General features: G+C 38.5%; 1 protein-coding gene across 4 annotated transcripts in view; it reads right to left on the reverse strand.

Moving 5' to 3' along the window:
• ATE1 (arginyltransferase 1) overlaps positions 1-14909 on the reverse strand; it is a 158396-nt gene that overhangs the window by 10036 nt on the left and 133451 nt on the right. The window lies entirely within an intron of this gene.

A 14909-nucleotide genomic window follows, 5' to 3' on the forward strand; every position in this document is an offset into this window, starting at 1 on the left:
CTAGCGGCTCAGATGGTAAAGAATTTCCCTGCAATGTCGGAGACCTGGGTTCGATCCTGGGTCAGGAAAATGCCCTGGAGAAGGGGATGGCTGCCCACTCCAGTATTCTTGCCTGGAGAATCCCATGGACAGAGGAGTCTGGAGGGCTATAGTTCACAGGATCGCAGAGTCAGACACGACTGAGTGACTAACACTTTCACTTTTACGGAGACAACTCTCATACCCTACAATTTACCCATTTAGAATGTATGAATCAATGGTTTTTAGTGTAGTCACAGAGAAGTGCAGTCATCAAAACAGTCAATTTTAGAGCATTTTTAGCATCCTAGAAAGAAACCCCATACCTAATAGCAGTCACTCATTTCCCCCAATTTCCTAGCCCTAAGCAATACCAATCTGCTTTCTGTCTCTATGGAATCAGACAATATGTGAACTTTTGCGACCGGCTTCTTTCATTGAACATGATGTTTTAAAGGTCCACCCACATTGCAGCAGTGTGAGCACTTCACTCCTTTTTATTGTGAAATAATACAGGACTGCAGGGATACACCGTGGTCCCCCGTGACTGCAGTTTTGCCTTCCTCGGTTTCAGTTACCCATGGTCAAACTATAGTACAAAAATACTAAATGGAAAATTCCAGAAATAAATAATTCATAAATTTTCAATTGGGCGCTCTTTTAAGTAGTGTGATGAGATCTCGCACCATCCACCCCATCCCTCCAGTCATCCATTTGTCAGGTGTATTCCACCAGTGAGTCACTTAGTAGCCATCTTGGTGATCAAGTAACCAATCAATCACTCCTAAAGGAAGTCAACCCTGAATATTCATCAGATGGAATGAGGCTGAAGCTGAAGCGCCAATGCTTTGCCCACCTGATGAGAAGAACTGACTCACTGGAAAAGACCCTGACGCTGGGAAAGATTGAAGGCAGCAGGAGAAGGGGACAACAGAGGATGAGATGGTTGGATGGCATCACCGACTCAATGGATGTGAGTCTGAGCGAACTCTGGGAGATGGTGAAGGACAGGGAAGCCTGGCGTGCTACAGTCCATGGGTCGCAAAGAGTCGGATACGACTGAGTAACTGAACTGAACTCTTACTTAATAATGGCTCCAACTGCAGGAGTAGTGATGGTGGCAATCTGGAGATTCTCTTACCATGGCGAGTTTATAAATTAAACATCATAGGCATGTACATATAGGAAAAAACATGTATGCAGGGCTCAGTACACCCATGGTCTCAGGCATCCATTGCAGGTTTAGAACACCTCCCCTGAGGTATTAAGGGGGAATGACTATATCCATTTTTATTTATCTGTTCAGCAGTTGATGGACATGTGGGATTATTTACACTTTTAAACTAGTAATATTATAAGTACTGTTGTATGGACATTTGTATACAAATTTTTGTGTTTTCATTTCTCTTGAATATATACCTAGAAGTGAAATTGCTGGATCATATAACAGTGCTCAATCTACTGAAGAACTGCCAGTTGCTTTCCAAAGTGGCTGAACCATTTTTCATTCCTACTTGCAGGGTATGAAAGTTCTAATTTCTTCACATCCTCATCAACACTTTTCTTTTCTAATTGCAGCCATCCTAGTGGGTATGAAGGGGCGTCTTATTGTGATTTTCATTTGCACCGGGTCAAATAAAGCAAATGAAATTTTCTTCTCATGTGCTTATTGGTCATTCATATATTCTCTTTGTATTCAAATTATTTGTCTACTTCTAAACTGGGTTTTTTATTTAACTCTTAGAGTTGTTTATATATTGTGAATATTACATCTCTGTCAGATAATATGATTTGCAAATATACTTCCCATTCTACGAACTGCCTTTTTACTTTGCTGATGTCTTTGGAAGTATAAAAGTTTTTAATTTTGATGAAGTCTAGTTAGTTTTTCTTTGGTTGCTTGCGCTTTTGATGCCATATTTAAGTACCATCACTGAATCCATGGTCATGAAAATTTACTCCTATTTTTGTTCCCTAAGAGTTTTATGATTTTAGCTCTTACATTTAGATCCATTTTGAGTTAATTTTTGTATATAGTGTGAAATAGGGAATCAATCCCATTCTTTTGCATGTGGGATATCCAGTTGACCCAGGACCATCTGTTGAAAAGATTATTATCTTTTGCCCACTGAACTGTCCTGGTATCATTTTTGAAAATCAGCTGACCATAAATATGAGTTTCTTTTCAGACTCCCAATTCTAGTCCATTAATATATATGTCTAATCTATATACTAGAACCACACAGTCTTTTATTCTTCTTTTTCAAGATTGCTTTGGCTATTTTGAGTCCCTTTAACTTTGGGGTGACTTTTAGGATTACAATAAATTTCTGCAAAAAAGTCAGCTGTTATTTTAACAGGGAATGCATTTATTCTGTGGACCAGTTTGAGGGGTATTGCCATCTTAACAATATTAACTCTTCTAATCCATGAACACGGAGTTTTCCTCCCATTTAAGTAATTTTTTCAACGTTTTGTATTTTTCAGAATATAATTTTTTTCTCCTCTGTTAAATTTATTCCTAACAATTCTATTTTTTTTAATGTCATCATAAATAAAACTGTCTACCTAATTTCATTTTGAGATTGCTCACTGCAAGTATGTAGAAATGAAACTGAATTTTGTATGTTGATCTCTTATCCAGCAACTTTGTTGAACTCATTTATTAGTTCTGAGAGTGTTTTTAGTACATTCTTTAGGATTTTCTATACACAAGATCAAGTCATCTGCAAATAAAGATGGTTTTATGTCTTCCTTTCCAAACTGGATGCCTTTTATTTCATTTTCTTGCCTAATTGTCTTGGGGGAAGTATCATTTTTTAAGGGGAAAAAACCTGCATAACCAAACTCGTGATAAGATGGTGACTAGAAAAACCTCTTGACTCCCAGAAACAACATAAAACTTAATTCATCAAAATGAATTCTATCAAGAAAGAACTCCAGATTAGTTCTGATATTATGGCATCCAAGTCCTGTAGGTCACCAGAGGAAAGCAGGACAATGCCGGATCCATAGTCAACAGTATACAAAAATCACACCAATTCTACCTCCAGCTCATTGCCAACAAGGACTTTACTTATATACTGGTTACTAGGTTATCTAAGTAAAATGCTAATAAAAACCTCTTCTGATGCTGAATAAAGGTTGTACTCTTTCAAATTTCTATTCTATGTGTTTCGATCCTTAAATACACTCTTTAATACTTCCTTTTCCACCAATGTTTACCCTTATAAAAGCTAGACTTAAGAACTGACAAAATAATTAACGTCAACTGAAACATGTAAAATGTGCCATTACAGAATTTCTCAAAGACAAAGGGGAAGTTGATTTGTGCAGCTGCTGATGGGTATTGAGTCAGGGTCAAAGAGGCTGCGAGTTCAGGGCTGACAGGCCCAAGCCATTTCTGGCTTGTGTGGTCAAGAGATTAGTTATATAAAAAGAATTATAGTATGTAATAAACATATCAAGAAAAATTAGAGTAGGATTTCTCTGTCCAGAGCGGGGCTAGTACAGAAGACTAGAACAAATACTGCTGGGCTGGATTAGAATTGGAGCAAGAGGTGAAAACTCGTGGCATTTATACACTGTACCAACATATAGACACGAAAGTGGACAGAAGTGTGTGTGTATGCATGTGTATTTCCTGGAACTGTCTGCTGAGAGGGCTTGGAAACAACGAAACCCCAGTAGCAATGAGCACACATACTGCCCAGATCGAATAATTTCCCTACTTGTACTCTCCACAAAAAGGAACTAGAATTCCTTGGAGAAGTGCCTGAGTACAGAGCTGGGTCAGAGAAAGTACAAGATGAGCCTGGAATACTTTGTGCCAGAAAGTAAATGCTCAAAAAATATTGGAGATATGTCAAAAGAATACAGGAGTCACCTTGAAAAAGGTGCCTGCTGGCCAAGTCTGAGACAATCTGAGCATTCAAAGTAAACAATGAGAGTAGTGGGTTATATAACAGTGGTGGTGGTTGAGTTGCTAAGTCGCATCTGACTCTGCGACCCCATGGACTGTAGCCTGCTAGGCTCCTCTGTCCATGGGATTCTCCAGGCAAGAATACTGGAGTGGGTTGCCATTTCCTTCTCCAGGGGATCTTCTCAACCCAGAAATTGAACTCAAGTCTCCTGCATTGCAGGTAGATTCTTTACCAACTGAGCTATGAGGATTATATAATACATCGACTGAAACTGAAACGTTAGGATTCCTTGAGTCCACATTGATATAAACAAGCAAATAGGCAGAAAAGACACTCTTTCTTATAATAGAATAGCAACTAAGAAAAGTGGAAGTGATGACTGAAGGAGAAAAATCATACGGCAGCTATTTCAAATACGAATCACCAATGAATGTAAAATTTGATAAAGTAAAATATTTACACTGTCCCAGAGAATCTTCCTATAAATAGTCAATTATTTACTAAAATATACAAAATACTTATCAAGTTTTTTGGCACCTACATACTTTACAAAGTGATACAAATCCAAGTTGTCGGCTGTGAGGTGAATCAACAGTAGATGAATCCACAGCATGTGCCCCTCCTCAGACGACACAATAAAAACACAGTATCATTCCTAGGGTATTCTTGCCAAAGCTACAGAACCTGAATCCAGTTATAAACATTTGATGAAAACAAATTAAGGGATAGTCAACAAAGTAACTGGGCTGAAATCTTAAAAAATGTCAAGGTAATAAAAAATCAAGAGTACACACTAAGGAACTGTTCAGAGAAAAGGAGACTAACAAGCCTCCCTGTTAGACTAACTAAACATGTCCAACAAGTCATGACGATAAACACAGCCATGATCTCAACCTGAACTCTGGATCAGGAAGAAAAAGGAAAGTAGGCTTGTATGTATTTTGTGTTATAAAGGACACCATCGGAAAAACGGTGACAGCTGAATAGGGTCTGTGGATTGATAGTAGTAACATATCAATGCTGTTTTCCCGGCTCTGATGCTTGTACTCTATGTACAAAAGTGGATCTGTTTTCAGGCAATACACACTGCAGTATTTAAGGATAACAGCTCAATAGACTATAACTTACCCTCAAATAGTTCAGAAAAAAATACAGAATATAAGGAAGGAAATGATAAGAAAAATGTGGAAACACATTAACAACTGGGGATTTTTCTGTAAATCTGCAGTTATTTCAAATTAAAAAATTAACAAATACTAAGATATATTATATTCTTCAGCCTCCCATCATAATCCCTCATATCTGTCTTTTTGAAACCTAAGCATTAAATTTGTACTTCTTTCATTGTTAAGTTTTGTTCTAATATATTCTCATCACTCCAGCTTACTGAGGCATTTTCATATTGTCTCTTTCTGGCAAGTTAGAGATCCTTACCAGCTTCATAGTATCTGGAAATTTAGCTATCAAGAATAAAAATCTTAAGTAGAGTTCTGAAACAGGGCAAAGCAAAAGTTAATACTATTTTTAATATGTCAATATATGAATAATAGCTAATAATTTTTTTTTAGTTTTCAAATACACAGAATTAGTTCATTAAGGATCCATGCTGCTCACTTGGTTTCACAAATTAAGTTTTTTCTAAATCAATACCTTTAAATTCCGCCATATTTGACAGCCCATGAAAGCTATTACCATGATGGTAATGACCTCACTGGTTACAAAGTCAAATTCTCAATTACAATGAAAGTTAGCTATAACATTAATTTCCAAGTGAATCTAGCATTGGGCTGATTTTGATTCCTTGCCAGGGAATTACGTTAGAGACTTCTTAAAGCAGCTTCAAGCAGCAAAAACTTTAAAGAATTTCCTGGGGCATAAAATCAAATATGAAATTACAACACTTAGCATGAGGGCAAACACAAATCCACTTCTCTCTGCCAAAGGTCTCAGTCCGGAAATCCGCCTCACCCTCACCCCTGACCTCAGCTCCATCCCTGAGTCGTCCCTCAGCATCCATGGAGGACTAGCTCCCAGGCCCTCAGCAGACACCGGACTGCAAGGGTGCACGTGTCCTTATACAAGACATCACAGCACCTGCATGTCACCCACACAACCCTCCCGTACACTTCAAGTCATCTCTAGGTTACTTATAGGTCCCAGCTGAGTATAGATGCCATATAAATAGCTGTCGGTGAGCAGCAAATTCAAGTTTGGTTTTTTGGAACTTTCTGGAACTCTTCTACTAATTCCTTTACACTAACTTTCACAAAAGCTAAAGACTCTTGCCATCTGGCAAAAACAAAACTCTCTGTGAGTCCTACCTTTTCTTACAGTTAATCTACTTTTCTTTTTTTTTTAAAGAACAGTTATAGCAACAACAAAAAGAACATTTATATTACTGGCCATTTCCTCACCTCCCACTCACTCCACAGGCTATTTCAACGTGTATTTTTAGTCACCTTCCCTCTATTCACTAAGGTCAAAGGGTCTCCCCTGACCTTGAACACAAAAAACACAGGCAGTCTTCTTCATCCTCAGAAAAACATAAACTCTTCCTTGAAACCCACTCTGCCTTCCGCTTTCCTGACGCCACTGAGCCTGGTTATTCTCTTACCTCCAAGGCAATTCTTCACTTGACTGTTAAAAAGTGGGCAGTTACGCAGTGCTCTGTTCTAGATCGCTCTTTCTTCTTGCTCTACATTTTCTCCCTAGGAAATTTCATCCATGTCCATGGATTCAATTACCACTTTCAAGTCTGACCTCCAAATCCTCAGGTCCAGCCAAAACTTCCTGTGAGCCTCAGGAGACTTGATAATATTATGTGCGGCTGAGGGCAAATTCACATTGTTTGGTCAGAGCAACCCTAATTCTATGTACTACATACATAAATATCAGTATGTGTGCAAAAAAGATGTATAAACTCTGTTGTGGTGTTATTTGTAACTTAAATTAAAAAAAAACAAACTTAAATGTTCATTGGTGGGGAAGGGGGGTTATTATCAATAACACATATCACAATAGGCAACCATTAAAAAAGAATGGGTAGACATACTTATAATCCAGAAGTTGTACTTCTTGGTATTTGCCCAAAGGAGCTGAAAACTTTATATCCACACAAAACTTGCACATAAATGTTTACAGCAGCTTTATTCATTAACTGCAAAGCAAAAGTGAAAGTCGCTCAGTGGTGTCCGACTCTCTGTGACCCCATGGACTGTATAGTCCATGAAATTCTCCAGACCAGAATACTGGAGTGGGTAGCCTTTTCCTTCTCCAGGGGATCTTCCCAACCCAGGGATCAAAACCCAGGTCTCCCACATTGCAGGTGGATCCTTTAACAGCTGAGCCACAAGGGAAGCCCATTAACCGCAAAATGTCGAAGCAAATGTGTGCTAAGATTTACTTCAACAGGTGAATGGATACACAAACTGTGGTACATTCATACAATGGATTATCATTCAGTGATGAAAAGAAATGCATTGTCAACTTATGAAAAGGCATGAAGGAAACTTAAATGCATATTACTAAGTGAAAGAAGTCAATCTACATACCGTATATGATTCCATTACTATATGATATTCTGGAAAAAGCAAAACTGTGGAGACAGTGAAGTGATCACTGGCTCCCAAGGGACTGGGAGGGGAAGGAGAGATGAATGAGGAAGCACAGAGGCTCTTTAGGGCAATGAAACTGCTCTGCGCAGTAACACAATGGTAGATACCTGTCATCATGCATTCTTCAGAATCCAGAAAATGTACACCACAAAGACTGAACCCCAATGTAAACTCTGCACTTCTTAATAATAATATTATAATTGATAAGCCAATACTGATCCAATGTATCACACTAATGCAAGATGTTAATAACAGGGGAAACGGGGAGTGGGGGACTGGAGAGCATACAGAGACCCTATACTTAACACTCAGCTTTTCTGTAGACCTAAAACAGTCTTTTTAAAAAGTCTATTAATAAAAAAAAATTTTTTTAATGTTAAGATTTAACAACAGGGGAAATTTCAGACTCTCAACAGAACACATTAAATACAGTAAGCTAAATTCTAGTGCAGCGGTTCTCGACCTTGGCTGCATGCTAGAATCACGCGGGAAGCTTTAAGAAAAGCTGATGCCCAAGGAGAAGGCAATGGCACCCCACTCCAGTACTCTTGCCTGGGAAATCCCACGGACGGAGGGGCCTGGTAGGCTACAGTCCATGCGGTCACGAAGAGTCAGACACGACTGAGCGCTTCACTTTCACTTTTCACTTTCATGCATCGGAGAAGGAAATGGCAACCCACTCCAGTATTCTGGCCGGGAGAATTCCAGGGACGGAAGCCTGGTGGGCTGCGGTCTATGGGGTTGCACAGAGTCGGACACAACTGACGTGATTAGCAGCAAGGATCATCAGTACCCGGAAGCGAGGCCTACAGATAACGGTGCAGAATGACCCCTCCCCAAGTAGTCAGACATACATGACCCCTAAAAAATGTCACTGTCTGGATATAAGGGTATAGTAACAATTTCTTGCTACTAAAATAGTGCTCAGCATAGAGAATTACTTAAAAAAAAAACCTCACAAGGATGTAGCAGCAAAAATCCTATATGGCCACAGTCATAAGGCCAGTTTTCATCTCTGCTTCTATTAAAGTTTCAGAATGGAGAGACTGACACTCAGGTGTGCCTTAATAACAGCGAAAATAAGCACAGAGAAAACAACCTCAGTGGTCATTTTATATCTTAGTACAATAATGTTTTGATTCACTATTTTTATATTAGAAGATAGCAGGTTTCTATTTAACTTTATTTGTTCACATGATAAAGTGAATCTGGGGAGACTAAAAGCCAGCATATTAATGACAGACGAGAGAAAGAGAAATTGAGGGTCCCTTAGAGTCCATCTAACATTTAAGACCATCAAAAGCTCAATAGTAAAGACTGTCACAGTGGAACCATCTATTGTAACTGTGCTTTGTTATTGTCACAGATCTACTCTTTTAAAACTTGATTTTAAATCCTTTTTTGAAGTTTTAGACTAAAACTGGCAGCGCTAATCTTTCTGTAAGTTAATATAGAAAGTAATAGTACAGTGATATAAAAAGTCCATTATAACATTTGGACCAGATTTTATTAGGTTCAATTTTGACCCCAGGTAATACATTAACAGATTTTTCTCAATTATCTATTTGCTGCACATGAGCTACCTATAAAGTTTAATATTTTTCAAGATACAGTCAGAAATGCACAGCTAAAACCAGAGTGATAGTTTAAAAATTCCTAACTAGTAAAAAATAGTCCTTTGGACTTTTCAAAAATTAAATAGAAGACAAAAGCATCCACTTGAAGGAAGATGAAACAAACCTGCTTTTCTCTATTGTCCCACTAAGTACTACAGAAAACCCTGGACATCAATATATAAGATAAACGTAAGAAGACACTGACAGGTGAGAGGAGGTGACAGGCAAGTAGGGACTCTGACACAAGGAAGGACATGATTCTGAACTTCCTGAGTTTTCTTTTTTTGTACTTTTATTCCAGATGGCATACTGGAAAAGCTGGTAAACTTGAAACACCAACATACAGACAAAAACGAAAAAAAAAAAAAGAAAAGAAAAGCCGTGTCTATCTAACCATATGACCAGGAAAAGAGACAAGCCTAGCAAGAAAGGAAACTTTTTTTATTTTTTTCAGTGGGTTTTGTCATACATTGATATGAATCAGCCATAGAGTTACATGTATTCCCCATCCCGATCCCCCCTCCCACCTCCCTCTCCACCCGATTCCTCTGGGTCTTCCCAGTGCACCAGGCCCGAGCACTTGACTCATGCATCCCACCTGGGCTGGTGATCTGTTTCACCATAGATAATATACATGCTGTTCTTTCGAAACATCCCACCCTCACCTTCTCCCACAGAGTTCAAAAGTCTGTTCTGTACTTCTGTGTCTCATTTTCTGTTTTGCATATAGGGTTATCGCTACCATCTTTCTAAATTCCATATATATGTGTTAGTATGCTGTAATGTTCTTTATCTTTCTGGCTTACTTCACTCTGTATAATGGGCTCCAGTTTCATCCATCTCATTAGAACTGATTCAAATGAATTCTTTTTAACGGCTGAGTAATATTCCATGGTGTATATGTACCACAGCTTCCTTATCCATCCATCTGCTGATGGGCATCTAGGTTGCTTCCATGTCCTGGCTATTATAAACAGTGCTGCGATGAACACTGGGGTGCACGTGTCTCTTTCAGATCTGGATTCCTCAGTGTGTATGCCCAGAAGTGGTATTGCTGGGTCATATGGCAGTTCTATTTCCAGTTTTTAAAGAAATCTCCACACTGTTTTCCATAGTGACTGTACTAGTTTGCATTCCTACCAACAGTGTAAGAGGGTTCCCTTTTCTCCACACCCTCTCCAGCATTTATTGCTTGTAGACTTTTGGATAGCAACAACCTCAAAAAACACAAACTATGACAACTTACACAATATGAAATAGATAATTATTTCTATAATTAGTGAAGAAATTGAATCTGCAATTAATTCCTGAAAAAGAAATATCTAGACCCAGATGGTTTCACTGGAGGACTCTACCAAAGAAGAATTACCATTAATTTTATCAACCTCTTTCTGAAAGTAAAAGATTGTGGACCCCAATCAAAGACAGTACAAAAAAAAAAACACTACAAACTAGTATCCCATATGAATACAGATGCAAAAATCCTTTCCAAAATGTCAGTAAACAGAATTTAGCAGTTGGGTTTATTCCAGGGATGCCAGGCTGTTGCATCCTGGATTAAAAAACCAATCAATATAATCTATCTACTAAGGAGAAGAAAAATCACATGATGACATCAACTGATGATGTAAAAGAGAATCCAGAAAGCCCCATACAAGTATGGCAAATCAATTTTTTACTTAAAAAAAAAAAAAAGCAATTAAATGGAGGAAGAACTTTTCAACAGTGTTGGAATAACTGAATACCCATAAACAAAAAATTAAATCTTGACCTATACTTCACACCTTATACAAAAATTATTTGAAATTCTAATCTATAGTGTGTGCTGAGTCATGTTCAACTCTGTGCGACCCCACTGACTGTAGCCCGCCAGGCTCCTCTGTCCATGGGATTTCCCAGGCAAGAATACTGGAGTGGGTTGCCATTTCCTCCTCCAGAGGACCTTCCTAATTCAAGGATCAAACCCTCATCTCCTGCATTGGCAGGCAGATTCTTTACCACTAAGCCACCTGGGAATCCCTAACTCAAATGGATCATAGATTTAAATGCTATATAAGTTTTAGAAGATATTTGAGACCTAGGACTTAGTGAAGAGTTCTCAGACATAACACCAAAAGCATGACACATAAAAGAAAAAACTAGACTGCATCAGAATTAAGACTTTTGCTCTGTGAAACCTTTTAAAGGGATGAAAAGACAAGGTGGTAAGGACTTGCATCTAGAGCATATAAAGAACTCTTGTCACTCAACAATATAAAAGCAAACAATCCAGTTAGAAAATGCACAAAAGACAGGATACATTTCACCGAAGGGGATGTGTGGATGGTAAGTAAGTACATGAAAAAGCATTCAAGGCCAACACTCATAAGGAAACACAAACACCACAGTGAGATACCAGGAGCCACCTGTTAGACCAGCTGAATTTAAAACAGTAACAAAACCAAATGCTGGCAAGGATGTGAATAACCTATATCTCTGATATTTTGTGAGTGGTAATATAAAATGGTACAACCACTTTAGAAATGTCTGGCATTTAGTTTGGCAAGAACTAAATGGAAAATATTTTGGCAGCTTCTTAAAAACATACAACTTACCATATAACGCAGCAATTGTACTCCGAGGCATTTTGCCCAGAGAAACAAAAACTAAAGTCTAAGACAAAAGCCTGTATAACAAATGTTTGTAGCATTTTTGGGGTGGGTAACAGTCCTAAACTGGAGACAATCTTGCTATTGCTGCTGTTTAGTCACTAAGTCTGTCCAACTCTTTGCCACCCCATGGACTATAACCCATCAGGCTCCTCCGTCCAAGGGATTTCCCAGGCAAGAATAGTAGAGTGGGTTGCCATTTCCTTCTCCAGGGGATCTTCTCAATCCAGGGATGGAAGCAGCATCTCCTGCACTGCAGGTGGATTCTTTATCTCTGAGTAACCAGGGAAGACCTATTTGAGCATAAAAGTTCCTAATAACCTCTGAGATTAGCTGTCAAAATTTACTGACTTTCATCAGTTCAGTTCAGTCGCTCAGTAATGTCCAACTCCTTGCAACCCCATGGACTACTGACTTTCATAAACAAAAGCAGAACTGTAGTGCCTTATAAACAAATTTAAAATATTTCAGGTTTCATTATGTATCATGTTGTTTAACACTGCCTGCTTTTGCACAGTCATCAAGACAGTATGGTACTGGCACAAAGACAGAAATATAGATCAATGGAACAGAACAGAAAGCCCAGAGATAAATCCACGAACCTATGGACACCTTATCTTTGACAAAGGAGGCAAGGATATACAATGGAAAAAAGACAACCTCTTTAACAAGTGGTGCTGGGAAAACTGGTCAACCACTTGTAAAAGAATGAAACTAGAACACTTTCTAACACCATACACAAAAATAAACTCAAAATGGATTAAAGATCTAAATGTAAGGACAGAAACTATAAAATTCCTAGAGGAGAACATAGGCAAAACACTCTCCGACATAAATCTCAGCGGGGTCCTCTATGACCCACCTCCCAGAATATTGGAAATAAAAGCAAAACTAAACAAATGGGACCTAATGAAACTTAAAAGCTTCTGCACTACAAAGGAAACTATAAGTAAGGTGAAAAGACAGCCCTCAGATTGGGAGAAAATAATAGCAAATGAAGAAACAGACAAAGGATTAATCTCAAAAATATACAAGCAACTCCTGAAGCTCAATTCCAGAAAAATAAATGATCCAATCAAAAAATGGGCCAAAGAACTGAACAGACATTTCTCCAAAGAAGACATACAGATGGCTAACAAACACATGAAAAGATGCTCAACATCACTCATTATTAGAGAAATGCAAATCAAAACCACAATGAGATACCATTACGCGCCAGTCAGGATGGCTGCTATCCAAAAGTCTACAAGCAATAAATGCTGGAGAGGGTGCGGAGAAAAGGGAACCCTCTTACACTGTTGGTGGGAATGCAAACTAGTACAGCCACTATGGAAAACAGTGTGGAGATTTCTTTAAAAACTGGAAATAGAACTGCCATATGACCCAGCAATACCACTTCTGGGCATACACACCGAGGAAACCAGATCTGAAAGAGACACGTGCACCCCAATGTTCATCGCAGCACTGTTTATAATAGCCAGGACATGGAAGCAACCTAGATGCCCATCAGCAGATGAATGGACAAGGAAGCTGTGGTACATATACACCATGGGATATTACTCAGCCATTAAAAAGAATTCATTTGAATCAGTTCTAATGAGATGGATGAAACTGGAGCCCATTATACAGAGTGAAGTAAGCCAGAAAGATAAAGAACATTACAGCATACTAACACATATATATGGGATTTAGAAAGATGGTAATGATAACCCAATATGCAAAACAGAAAAAGAGACACAGAAGTACAGAACAGACTTTTGAACTCTGTGGGAGAAGGTGAGGGTGGGATGTTTCAAAAGAACAGCATGTATATTATCTATGGTGAAACAGATCACTAGCCCGGGTGAGATGCATGAGACGAGTGCTCGGGCCTGGTGCACCGGGAGGACCCAGAGGAGTCGGGTGGGGAGGGGGGTGGGAGGGGGGATTGGGATGGGGAATACGTATAACTCTATGGCTGATTCGTGTTAATGTATGACAAAACCCACTGAAATGTTGTGAAGTAATTGGCCTCCAACTAATAAAATAAAACAAAAAAAAAAAAGAAAGAAAAAAAAAAAAAAACACTGCCTGCTTTTGAACCTAAAGATAAATTACTTCTTTGTGGTTTAAAATTCAAACAATGTTATAATGGACATCAGGGAGATGAATCCAATCAATTCTAAAGGAAATCAACACTGTGTATTCACTGGAAGGATTGATGCTGAAGCTGAAGCTCTAATACTTTGGCCATTTGATGGGAAGAGCCAACTCACTGGAAAAGACCCTGATGTTGGGAAAGACTGAGGACAGGAAGAGAAGGGGGAGACGAGAGGATGAGATAGCATCACCAACTCAATCAACAGGAGTTTGAACAGACTCCAGGAGATGGTGAAGGACACGGAAGCCTGGAGTGCTGCAGTTCAAGGGGTCGCAAAGAATCAGACACAACTTAGCAACTCAACAACAACAGCAACAATGCTATAAAATAAAACTTAGATCAATAAAGCCAATTTTTAACGAGTCTGATCTGATTTAATAACTTACAATGTTTTATTTTCTTAAGTAATTCATTATTCAAAATAAGTAGGAGAATAAGATACTTTCTTGACTGAAAAAAAAAAGTTTTATTGGTATCAGGACTCTCCATTTATCTACTGTAATTAAGAGCTTTCTTAAAATGAAATTTGAGTATTTTTTCAATAAATGAATGAATGTATGTCGAAAATTTCCTATATATACAAACACTCAAACCGTTAAAGCAAACCTGGATATCTACAAGAATGGCACTTAACTAGATTAAGCTTACCAAAAAATTTTAAAAATAAAGTAATATTTAACATGAGGAAATGATACCAAGGCTGTCGGGGAGGGGGAGGTGTGGAGAGGCAATAGACAAAACAAAACATCAAATTAGATCCCTCAAAAACCTTAACAAAAGGCTGAGCTAAGTGAAGGCAAGTTACACACAACCATCTCTCCCCACTGTGAATTCTGCGATCCACTGCATGCCAAAATAACAATGACCTGCTGGGTTAAGTTATGAACCATGCTTAGCACAAACACAGGTAAGCTTATCTAGGAAGAAAGACTGCAGGGAGCTCCTCTTCT

Source organism: Muntiacus reevesi, chromosome 2 (assembly GCF_963930625.1).
Source record: "Muntiacus reevesi chromosome 2, mMunRee1.1, whole genome shotgun sequence".
Taxonomy (NCBI): Eukaryota; Metazoa; Chordata; class Mammalia; order Artiodactyla; family Cervidae; genus Muntiacus; species Muntiacus reevesi.